Source organism: Lethenteron reissneri, chromosome 54 (assembly GCF_015708825.2).
Source record: "Lethenteron reissneri isolate LAM-NWPU_2019-01 chromosome 54, ASM1570882v1, whole genome shotgun sequence".
Taxonomy (NCBI): Eukaryota; Metazoa; Chordata; class Hyperoartia; order Petromyzontiformes; family Petromyzontidae; genus Lethenteron; species Lethenteron reissneri.
This window is the reverse complement of record NC_083832.1, coordinates 1,876,029-1,886,193: the sequence shown is the minus strand read 5'-3', so window position 1 is coordinate 1,886,193 and position 10,165 is coordinate 1,876,029.

Below are 10,165 nucleotides of genomic sequence, written 5' to 3'. Positions count from 1 at the left end.
TTTCAATAAAGACGGGAAATGAAATAAAACGTGAAGGGGAGCGAGAGCGAGAGAGAAAAAAACGATGTTGTTGAGCCACGCATTGAGATTGTTTAGGATGCTTTGGCTGCGATGAATGTCAAAATGATGACGCCGCTTTGTTGAGCGGTTATCATTTGTGGCCAGGTCGCTTCTGAACAATAAGATAAATATATCAGTGGGCTTTGCCTGGGTGGCACGGGGATGGATTAGTTGTATTTGTATGTGCGGTGGGTGATTTGTTTACCTTTCTTGTACTTTGCTCCACTATCGTGTGTTCGTGTTGTTTGATGTTTGTAACGTTCTTAGACCGTGCCCCGGACAGGACATCTGTGGGAAAAAGAGCTTCCTAGCTCATCGGATTCCTCCACGATTAACACAAGATTCTGATTCTGTCCACTGGCACAAAACGCGGCCTTCGACCCCTCGGCCGTGTCGCCCACGAGTCGACGTGGGCATCGTCGAGTCGCGCTCCTACAAAGTCGCGCTCCTACAAAGTCGCGCTCCTACAAAGTCGCGCTCCTACAAGGTCACGCTCCAACAAGTCGCGCTCCTACAAGTCGCGCTCCTACAAAGTCGTGCTCCTACAAAGTCGCGCTCCTACAAGGTCGCGCTCCTACAAGTCGCGCTCCTACAAGTCGCGCTCCTACAAAGTCGCGCTCCTACAAAGTCGCGCTCCTACAAAGTCGCGCTCCTACAAAGTCGCGCTCCTACAAAGTCGCGCTCCTACAAAGTCGCGCTCCTACAAAGTCGCGCTCCTACAAAGTCGTGCTCCTACAAAGTCGCGCTCCTACAAGTCGCGCTCCTACAAAGTCGCGCTCCTACAAAGTCGCGCTCCTACAAAGTCGCGCTCCTACAAAGTCGCGCTCCTACAAGTCGCGCTCCTACAAGTCGAGCTCCTACAAAGTCACGCTCCTACAAAGTCGCGCTCCTACAAGTCGTGCTCCTACAAAGTCGTGCTCCTACAAGTCGCGCTCCTACAAAGTCGCGCTCCTACAAAGTCGCGCTCCTACAAAGTCGTGCTCCTACAAAGTCGTGTTCCTACAAAGTCGTGCTCCTACAAAGTCGCGCTCTTACAAAGTCATGCTCCTACAAAGTCGTGCTCCTACAAAGTCGTGCTCCTACAAAGTCGTGCTCCTACAAAGTCGTGCTCCTACAAAGTCGTGCTCCTACAGAGTCGTGCTCCTACAAAGTCGCGCTCCTACAAAGTCGTGTTCCTACAAAGTCGTGTTCCTACAAAGTCGTGTTCCTACAAAGTCGCGCTCCTACAAGTCGTGCTCCTACAAAGTCGTGTTCCTACAAAGTCGTGCTCCTACAAAGTCGTGTTCCTACAAAGTCGCGCTCCTACAAAGTCGCGCTCCTACAAAGTCGCGCTCCTACAAAGTCGCGCTCCTACAAAGTCGCGCTCCTACAAAGTCGTGATCCTACAAAGTCGCGCTCTTACAAAGTCGCGCTCCTACAAAGTCGTGCTCCTACAAAGTCGCGCTCCTACAAAGTCGCGCTCCTACAAGTCGTGCTCCTACAAAGTCGTGCTCCTACAAAGTCGTGCTCCTACAAAGTCGTGCTCCTACAAGTCGTGCTCCTACAAAGTCGTGCTCCTACAAAGTCGCGCTCCTACAAAGTCGCGCTCCTACAAAGTCGCGCTCCTACAAAGTCGCGCTCCTACAAAGTCGCGCTCTTACAAAGTCGCGCTCCTACAAAGTCGTGCTCCTACAAAGTCGTGCTCCTACAAAGTCGTGCTCCTACAAAGTCGTGCTCCTACAAAGTCGTGCTCCTACAAGTCGTGCTCCTACAAAGTCGTGCTCCTACAAAGTCGTGCTCCTACAAAGTCGTGCTCCTACAAGTCGTGCTCCTACAAAGTCGCGCTCCTACAAAGTCGCGCTCCTACAAAGTCGCGCTCCTACAAAGTCGCGCTCCTACAAAGTCGCGCTCCTACAAAGTCGCGCTCTTACAAAGTCGCGCTCCTACAAAGTCGCGCTCCTACAAAGTCGTGCTCCTACAAAGTCGTGCTCCTACAAAGTCGTGCTCCTACAAAGTCGTGCTCCTACAAGTCGTGCTCCTACAAAGTCGTGCTCCTACAAAGTCGCGCTCCTACAAAGTCGCGCTCCTACAAAGTCGCGCTCCTACAAAGTCGCGCTCCTATAAAGTCACCTGTCCCATCGCCGCTCGCCGCCCGCTTCCTCTGCGCCGGCGCTCTCCGTTGTGAAGCGACGCGAGCGATGGACCACGGGGAGCCTCTTCCATCGGTGCAGTGACAACGCGACATCCCGGGCTTAGCTGCCTTGGGTCCTGAAGCTCGTCCCATCCCTCGGACATTCACGCCCCTCGTGCTCGCTCCCCTTCATGGGACGATCGTTTTTCATTTGAAAAAGAACGGCTAACAATACACTGTGACGTGATAGCAAATGTCAAAGAGTCAAAGAGTCTCCACTCGTTCGCCATCATTGTCAACACACGCCTGGAATCTTCTCCAGGTGGTTCTCCAGAGCACGGAGGCACAACATTTCTCGTGGTGTTGTTGCAAATTCTCAGGTGTCAACATTGTTTTTGAAGCACCCTGTGTATACCCCTCGAGCCCCCTCGCCAATCCCCGTCCTCCATCCTATCACGGATCCCACGAGTCGCCTCTGGCTTCCACCTCCGTTTCCCGCCTATTCGCGCTCAAACCCCATTGACCTCCAATCGCTTCAAAGCCTGCCTCCCGACCAATCACCCTGAAGGGCTTCTTTCCGCCAATCGGAGACCTTGGCCTATTTTTGAATCGCCGTTACGCTGCACATTGGCTCGGGGCGAGCGTTCGTTCATTTTGGCCCCACGCGGGTCACTGGCCCCCCCCTCCAGTGGCCTTTAGTGCGCCCCCCCCCCCCTGACGTGCGGTCCCCCCACCGACAATGCACAAAGGTTGGAAACACCTCCCATCATCATCATCATAGTGCTGCTGTCGATGCCCCGAATGGTTTCAAATGTTGGGGCGCGCCCTCTCAATGATGTCTTAACATCTCGCCACGGTAGCGAGATGTTAACTATCTCTCCTGGTATGGAGGAGGTCGTGGGTTCGATCCCGACTCTGACGCCTGCTGTATATTTGGAGTTTGCTTGTCTCTCCCACCATAACCATCATCATCACGATGGCTAGGAGATGTTAATTTCCTCGCCTGGTTTACAGGAGGTCGTGGTTTTGATTTGATCCCGACCCTGACGCCTGCTTTATATTTGGAGTTTGTGTGTCTCTCTCTCACCATCATCATCATCATCATTACGGTGGCTAGGAGATGTTAACTTCCTCGCCTGGTATGCAATGTGTGTGTCAGTCTCCCCGTGGTGGCGTGGATTTTTCTCCAGGTCCTTCGGGTTTCCCCCCCCCTCTACGTTTAGAATCAACATCACGCGTTGAGAGTATTTGGCTACTGCTCGACATTTCCACACGATGACGATGATGATGATAATCCACTTGGCTGAGCTATCATTTGTGATAGCCAGGAGCTCAGTGAGGCCTTACCTCCTGGTGAAATGAAATAAAAGTTTAGTTTTAGCTTAGAAAGTGCCACCACCCCCATGCACCTCCCCTGTGAAACTTCGTGAGCAGCACGTGACTCTGCGCCTTCTCTACTTGTCCCGCCGCAAGCTGTCACCCTGACGGTCCTCGCTCCGCGTGCTGTGCACTCTCATCCGGAGCCCCCCTCCCCATCTCCCTCTCGCTCCCATCTCCCCCCACCACCTTGATGAATTTCGTCTCGATAGAGGAGCCCCTCCCCATCTCCCATTGCCTGACCCATAATTCGCTCTGGGAGGTAAATTGAGCGTGAATAACGAGCGTCAATGCGCTCACCGGTCGAGAGGCCGCGTAGCCGCAAGCGAATTGCGCGAACCCCGCGGGCGCTGCGCTCTCCGCTCCGCCTGCCGCTCGCGGAGCGCCGCCGCTGGGCACGGAACGTCTCCCACCTCCTCCTCCTCCTCGTCGTCGTCGTCGTCACTGCTTCGCCGCGCGGATTTAAAAACTGCGTCGTCATCGTCGTCCTCGTCCTACATCGGCAGATTCGTCCACGGCATCCATGTCACGGACCGCCTCTGACGCGCGGCGTCGCTACCCCCCCCACCCCCCACCCCCCCCCCCCCCTCCGGGACCCCGCCACGTAGACCCCGTTGGGGGGCTCGCCCCCCCCCCCCGGGGAGACCCCGCAGGTGATGTCCAAGGGGCTGGAGTCTCACTGCCGAATCTGGTTTACATCCGTCAACACCAAACATCGCCCGTGTAGCCTCAGCAGACTTTAGGGGCGAGTGCTCACGGCGGCCAACGCCGGTGACCTGGGCCTCCCCTACGTCAACTCAGCCTCAAATGAGCAGCTGGTTCGCCGTGTAGTAAACATCGCCACTGGGGAGACAACGGCGGTCGGGCGTTGTGCTATCCACGAACTTGCTTCCTGTGCCGCGTCGGCCTTCGTACGTGCTGCTGCGGCTGCTCGCTTAACAGCACTTGCCCCAAAAGTCTGTCAAGGCTACACGGGGGATCTTTGTCTTTGTGCGAAGCGGCGACGTCACGCGGTTGGCACGGCAGCTTTCACTACAAACGAAACCATTCAATTATTGGGACAGAGACATATAATTCAGTGCGCATCACCTTGTTAAAAATAGAATAAGAATGAGTTCGTAGTTTTGGCCTGGCAAGCGCAGGCTGGGGTCTGCCAGCCCGAGTCGCCCTTCGACTCTGAAGAGCCCCTCAGCTCTCTGGGGCTTCAGTGGGCGGTGCAGAACGGTCGCATGCTGAACTTGCGTGCTCGAACTCACGTGGCCCAGTTACTGCCGGGGGGCGGGAGGGGTGGTGTGGGTGGTGGGGGTAGGGGTGGTGTGGGTGGTGGTGTGGGTGGTATGGGTGGTGGGGGTAGGGGGGTAGGGGTGGTGTGGGTGGTGGGGGTAGGGGTGGTGTGGGTGGTGGTGTGGGTGGTGTGGGTGGTATGGGTGGTGGGGGTAGGTGGGTAGGGGTGGTGTGGGTGGTGGGGGGTAGGGTGGTGTGGGTGGTGTGGGTGGTGTGGGTAGGGGGGTGTGGCTGGTGGGGTAGGGGTGGTGTGGGTGGTGGGGGGTAGGGTGTTGTGGGTGGTTTGGGATAGTGGGGGTAGGGGTGGTGGGGGTAGGGGGGTAGGGGTGGTGTGGGATAGTGGGGGTAGGGGTGGTGGGGGTAGGGGGGTAGGGGTGGTGTGGGATAGTGGGGGTAGGGGTGGTGTGGGTTGTGGGGGTAGGGGGGTAGGGGTGGTGTGGGTGGTGGTGTGGGTGGTGGTGTGGGTGGTGGGGGTATGGGGGTAGGGGTGGTGTGGGTGGTGTGGGTGATGGGGGTAGGGGTAGTGTGGGTGGTGTGGGTGGTGTTGGTAAGGTGGTGTGGGTGGTGGTGTGGGTGGTGGGGGTATGGGGGTAGGGGTGGTGTGGGTGGTGTGGGTAATGGGGGTAGGGGTAGTGTGGGTGGTGTGGGTGGTGTTGGTAAGGTGGTGTGGGTGGTGGTGTGGGTGGTGGGGGTAGGGTGGGTAGGGGGGTTGCTGCATTGTGTGCGGGGCTAAGGCCGCGTCATCGTGTCCACTCACCGCTTGTTTCCTGTGCTGGACCAAAAACCTCACTCGCCTCGATTAATAATGCGGGGGGGGGGGGGGGGGGCTGGGGGGAGGTGGGGGGGGGGGGGGCTGGGGGGGGATAAAGACCCCCCCCACCTCCCGTCCCCAGCGCGAGCCTCTCCGCCGCTGCCGCTTTCGCGGCGTCTCAGCTCCAAGTTGGAACTCTGCACGCGCGGAGGGCGCAGAGGCCGTGCGGGATGGGAAGAGATGAAGGGAGGGAGGAGGTGGTGGGGGGGAGTGGAGGAGGAGGGGGGGATGGAGGCGGTGGTGTGGGGGGGGAGCAGGAGGAGATGGTGGGAGTAGAGGAGGGGGGTGAGGGAGCAGGAGGAGGGGGTGTAGAGTTACTGAGAAATCGCGAGTTCCTACACAACAGCGTGCGTGGGGGGAGATGGCTCCTCTGCCGTGTCGACAAGGAACGGAGATGAGAAATGTTCGAGCGCGGACGCTGTCCGTGCGTCGATTACTCAGAGGGCCGAACCCGCCTCCGCGTCGATGGCGAACACGCTCGCTGCCCCCTGCCCCCTCTTCCCTGCCCCCTCCTCCCTGCCCCCTGCCCCCTGCCCCTGCCCCCTCCTCCCTGCCCCCTGCCCCCTGCCCCTGCCCCCTGCCCCCTCCTCCCTGCCCCCTGCCCCCTGCTCCCACCCCCCGCCCCCGTGGAGGGGAGTGGAGTGAGATGGGAGAGGCAGGAGAGTGCGTGGAGGGGAGTGGAGTGAGATGGGATAGGCAGGAGAGTGCGTGGAGGGGAGGGGAGTGAGATGAGAGGGAGAGGCAGGAGAGTGCGTGGAGGGGAGTGGAGTGAGATGAGAGGGGAGAGGCAGGAGAGTGCGTGGAGGGGAGTGGAGTGAGATGAGAGGGAGAGGCAGGAGAGTGCGTGGAGGGGAGTGGAGTGAGATGAGAGGGGAGAGGCAGGAGAGTGCGTGGAGGGGAGTGGAGTGAGATGAGAGGGGAGAGGCAGGAGAGTGCGTGGAGGGGAGTGGAGTGAGATGAGAGGGAGAGGCAGGAGAGTGCGTGGAGGGGAGTGAGATAAGAGGGGAGAGGCAGGAGAGTGCGTGGAGGGGAGTGTAGTGAGATGAGAGGGAGAGGCAGGAGAGTGCATGGAGGGGAGTGAGATGAGAGGGGAGAGGCAGGAGAGTGCGTGGAGGGGAGGGGAGTGAGATGAGAGGGGAGAGGCAGGAGAGTGCGTGGAGGGGAGGGGAGTGAGATGAGAGGGAGAGGCAGGAGAGTGCATGGAGGGGAGTGAGATGAGAGGGGAGAGGCAGGAGAGTGCGTGGAGGGGAGGGGAGTGAGATGAGAGGGGAGAGGCAGGAGAGTGCGTGGAGGGGAGTGGAGTGAGATGAGAGGGGAGAGGCAGGAGAGTGCGTGGAGGGGAGGGGAGTGAGATGAGAGGGGAGAGGCAGGAGAGTGCGTGGAGGGGAGTGAGATGAGAGGGGAGAGGCAGGAGAGTGCGTGGAGGGGAGTGAGATGAGAGGGCAGAGGCAGGAGAGTGCGTGGAGGGGAGTGGAGTGAGATGAGAGGGGAGAGGCAGGAGAGTGCGTGGAGGGGAGTGGAGTGAGATGAGAGGGGAGAGGTAGGAGAGTGCGTGGAGGGGAGGGGAGTGAGATGAGAGGGGAGAGGCAGGAGAGTGCGTGGAGGGGAGTGGAGTAAGATGAAAGGGGAGAGGCAGGAGAGTGCGTGGAGGGGAGGGGAGTGAGATGAGAGGGGAGAGGCAGGAGAGTGCGTGGAAGGGAGGGGAGTGAGATGAGATGAGAGAGGCAGGAGAGTGCGTGGAGGGGAGTGGAGTGAGATGAGAGGGGAGAAGCAGGAGAGTGCGTGGAGGGGAGTGGAGTGAGATGAGAGGGAGAGGCAGGAGAGTGCGTGGAGGGGAGTGGAGTGAGATGAGAGGGGAGAGGCAGGAGAGTGCGTGGAGGGGGGTGGAGTGAGATGAGAGGGGAGAGGCAGGAGAGTGCGTGGAGGGGAGTGGAGTGAGATGAGAGGGGAGAGGCAGGAGAGTGCGTGGAGGGGAGTGTAGTGAGATGAGAGGGAGAGGCAGGAGAGTGCGTGGAGGGGAGTGAGATGAGAGGGGAGAGGCAGGAGAGTGCGTGGAGGGGAGTGAGATGAGAGGGGAGAGGCAGGAGAGTGCGTGGAGGGGAGGGGAGTGAGATGAGAGGGGAGAGGCAGGAGAGTGCGTGGAGGGGAGGGGAGTGAGATGAGAGGGGAGAAGCAGGAGAGTGCGTGGAGGGGAGTGGAGTGAGATGAGAGGGAGAGGCAGGAGAGTGCGGGGAGGGGAGTAGAGTGAGATGAGAGGGGAGGGGTAAGAGAGTGCGTGGAGGGGAGTGGAGTGAGATGGGAGAAGCAGGAGCGAGTCTATGGATGATGAGGGAGTGCGATCTCAGATTGATCTGGGATTGGAGTTGGAGCTGTGGGCGGGATCTTTAATCTCGACCCCACCGGGGCCTTTCCGAGCTCTCGTCTGTGAGCAGGGGGATGATCTGGCGGCTCTGATGGGCAATAAGCGGGTTGGCGGTGCTCCTCACCTCAGCCTAACAGGAGTTCCTGGTGCAGTGCGTAGAAGGTCGGGACTTCTTCTTCTTCAATACGGGCTGATGTACATGCAGGGCAACAACTACAATCTCAGATCCAGGTGGTCAAATTGTGGTTGTAGCCGGGGCGTGGTGCTGGCCACCTACCCCCTCGTGTGCCGTGTCGGCCTTCAGAGCTGCTCACCACTTGCCCTGACATTTGAATCGCGCCACACGGGGGATCTTTGCCTCTTGGTGGTGGAGGTTGCGGCCTTGGCGGTGGTGGTGGTGACGTTGGAAGTGGCGGCGGTTGTGGTGGCGTTGTGGTGGAGGGGGTTGTGGAGGTGACTGCGGTGGAGGGGGTGAAAGTGGTGGAGGTGACAGTGGTGGTGGTTGGTGACAGTGGTGGTGGTGACAGTGGTGGTGGAGGTGACGGTGGTGGTGACGGCAGGCAGTGGATGTGGCGGAGGTGGCTGGCTGGGTCACGTAGCCCGCATGCCCGAGCAGCTTCTGTTTGGCCGCATTAGAGGGGGCTAAATGTGCACGACGCGGGCTGATGTGGTACAGGAGGATGTGGAGCTGAGTGGACTTGCCGATGACTGGTACCAGCGGTGTCAAGATCGGCCTCTGTGGAGGACGCTCGTGATGGACGCTGCTGCTGCTACTGGGTAGTGCCAGACTAGGTGCACCGTGAAGCTACTGGGCAGTTGGAGGCAGTCGCCCTCCAACAACAACAACGGTGGGCAGAGGAAGCGACGCTCGCAACAACGAGCGGAGCACCGGGCGGCTAAGATGCAGCAAGTTGGCACAGTGGGGGGCACAGCTGGTGGTGCATCTGCCGGTCATCTCAATCAGCCAATCCATGGCACCTGCTGGGTCTGTCCCGTACCCTCCTGGTCAGCGAGCTTCCGACACGTCACGTGATAGCCTCAAAGTGCACCTAGCCTGGCACAGGCGCCGTGGTGACGTCATCGTTACTTCGTGGCGAATAGCCGTGTATTGGTATTGGTGATGGTGGTGTTGGTGGTGGACGTGACGGTGATGGTGAAGGTGGTGGAGGTGACGGTGGTGATGGTGGTGGCGTTGGTGGTGGTGGTGGTGGAGGTGACCGTGGTGGTGGAGGTGACAATGGTGCTGGTGGTGGTGGAGGTGGTGGAGATGGTGGTGGAGGTGGTGCTGGTGGTGGCGGCCTTCGCGTGTTGGTGTGAGCCGTGCGGGCTGGGCGCGGGGCAACTGGGCAGGGCTTCCTGTTTGCTGAGGCCATTGTTTAGGTGAAATTCATTATCGCCCATTTCCACGACCACCACCACCCGCACCCCCCTCGGCCGCTCGCAGAAAATGAATAGAATGTTGAGCCGAGCGCAAGTCCGCGAAATGACGGCACGGAATTAGCGCAGTGGGAACCTGGTGGGGGAAGTGGGGGGGGGGGGGGGCTGGAGGGGAGAGGGGTAGAGGGAGGAGAGTGGGGGGAGTGGAAGAGGGGAGGTGAGGGGGGGAGTGAAGGGGGGAGTGGGGTGGAGGGGGGAGTGGGGGGGGAGTGGGGGGATAGGGGAGTGGGGGGTTGGAGCGTTGAAGGGGGGTGAGGAGAGTGGAGGTGGGTGGAGGGAGAATGGGGGGGGGGGAGAGTGGAGGTGGGTGAAGTGGAGGATGAAGTGGGGGGATAGAGTGGGGGAGTGGAGGGAGGTAGGGGGGGTAGATGGAGGGAGTGGGGGGGGGCATCGAGGTCGTGAACAACTTTGAAATGTGAAACTAGCCCCAGGCCCTCCTCCAGCTCTCTCACCGACTGGCACCGGCCCATCGTGGGGGAAGTATGGCCAAACAGGCGCACGTGACCTGGGGAGATACTCACGAGCCATGGACAATCGGCAGGGTGTAACGAGGAGGAGGAGGCGGCACCGTGACTGGGTTCGGGTCCGAATTACAGGCCCAACTGCGGTGATTACACCGGGGTCTCATAGACTCACACAGAGACCCATAGACTCACTCACAAACCCATAGACTCACACAGAGATCCATAGACTCACACAGAGACCCATAGACTCACAGAGACCC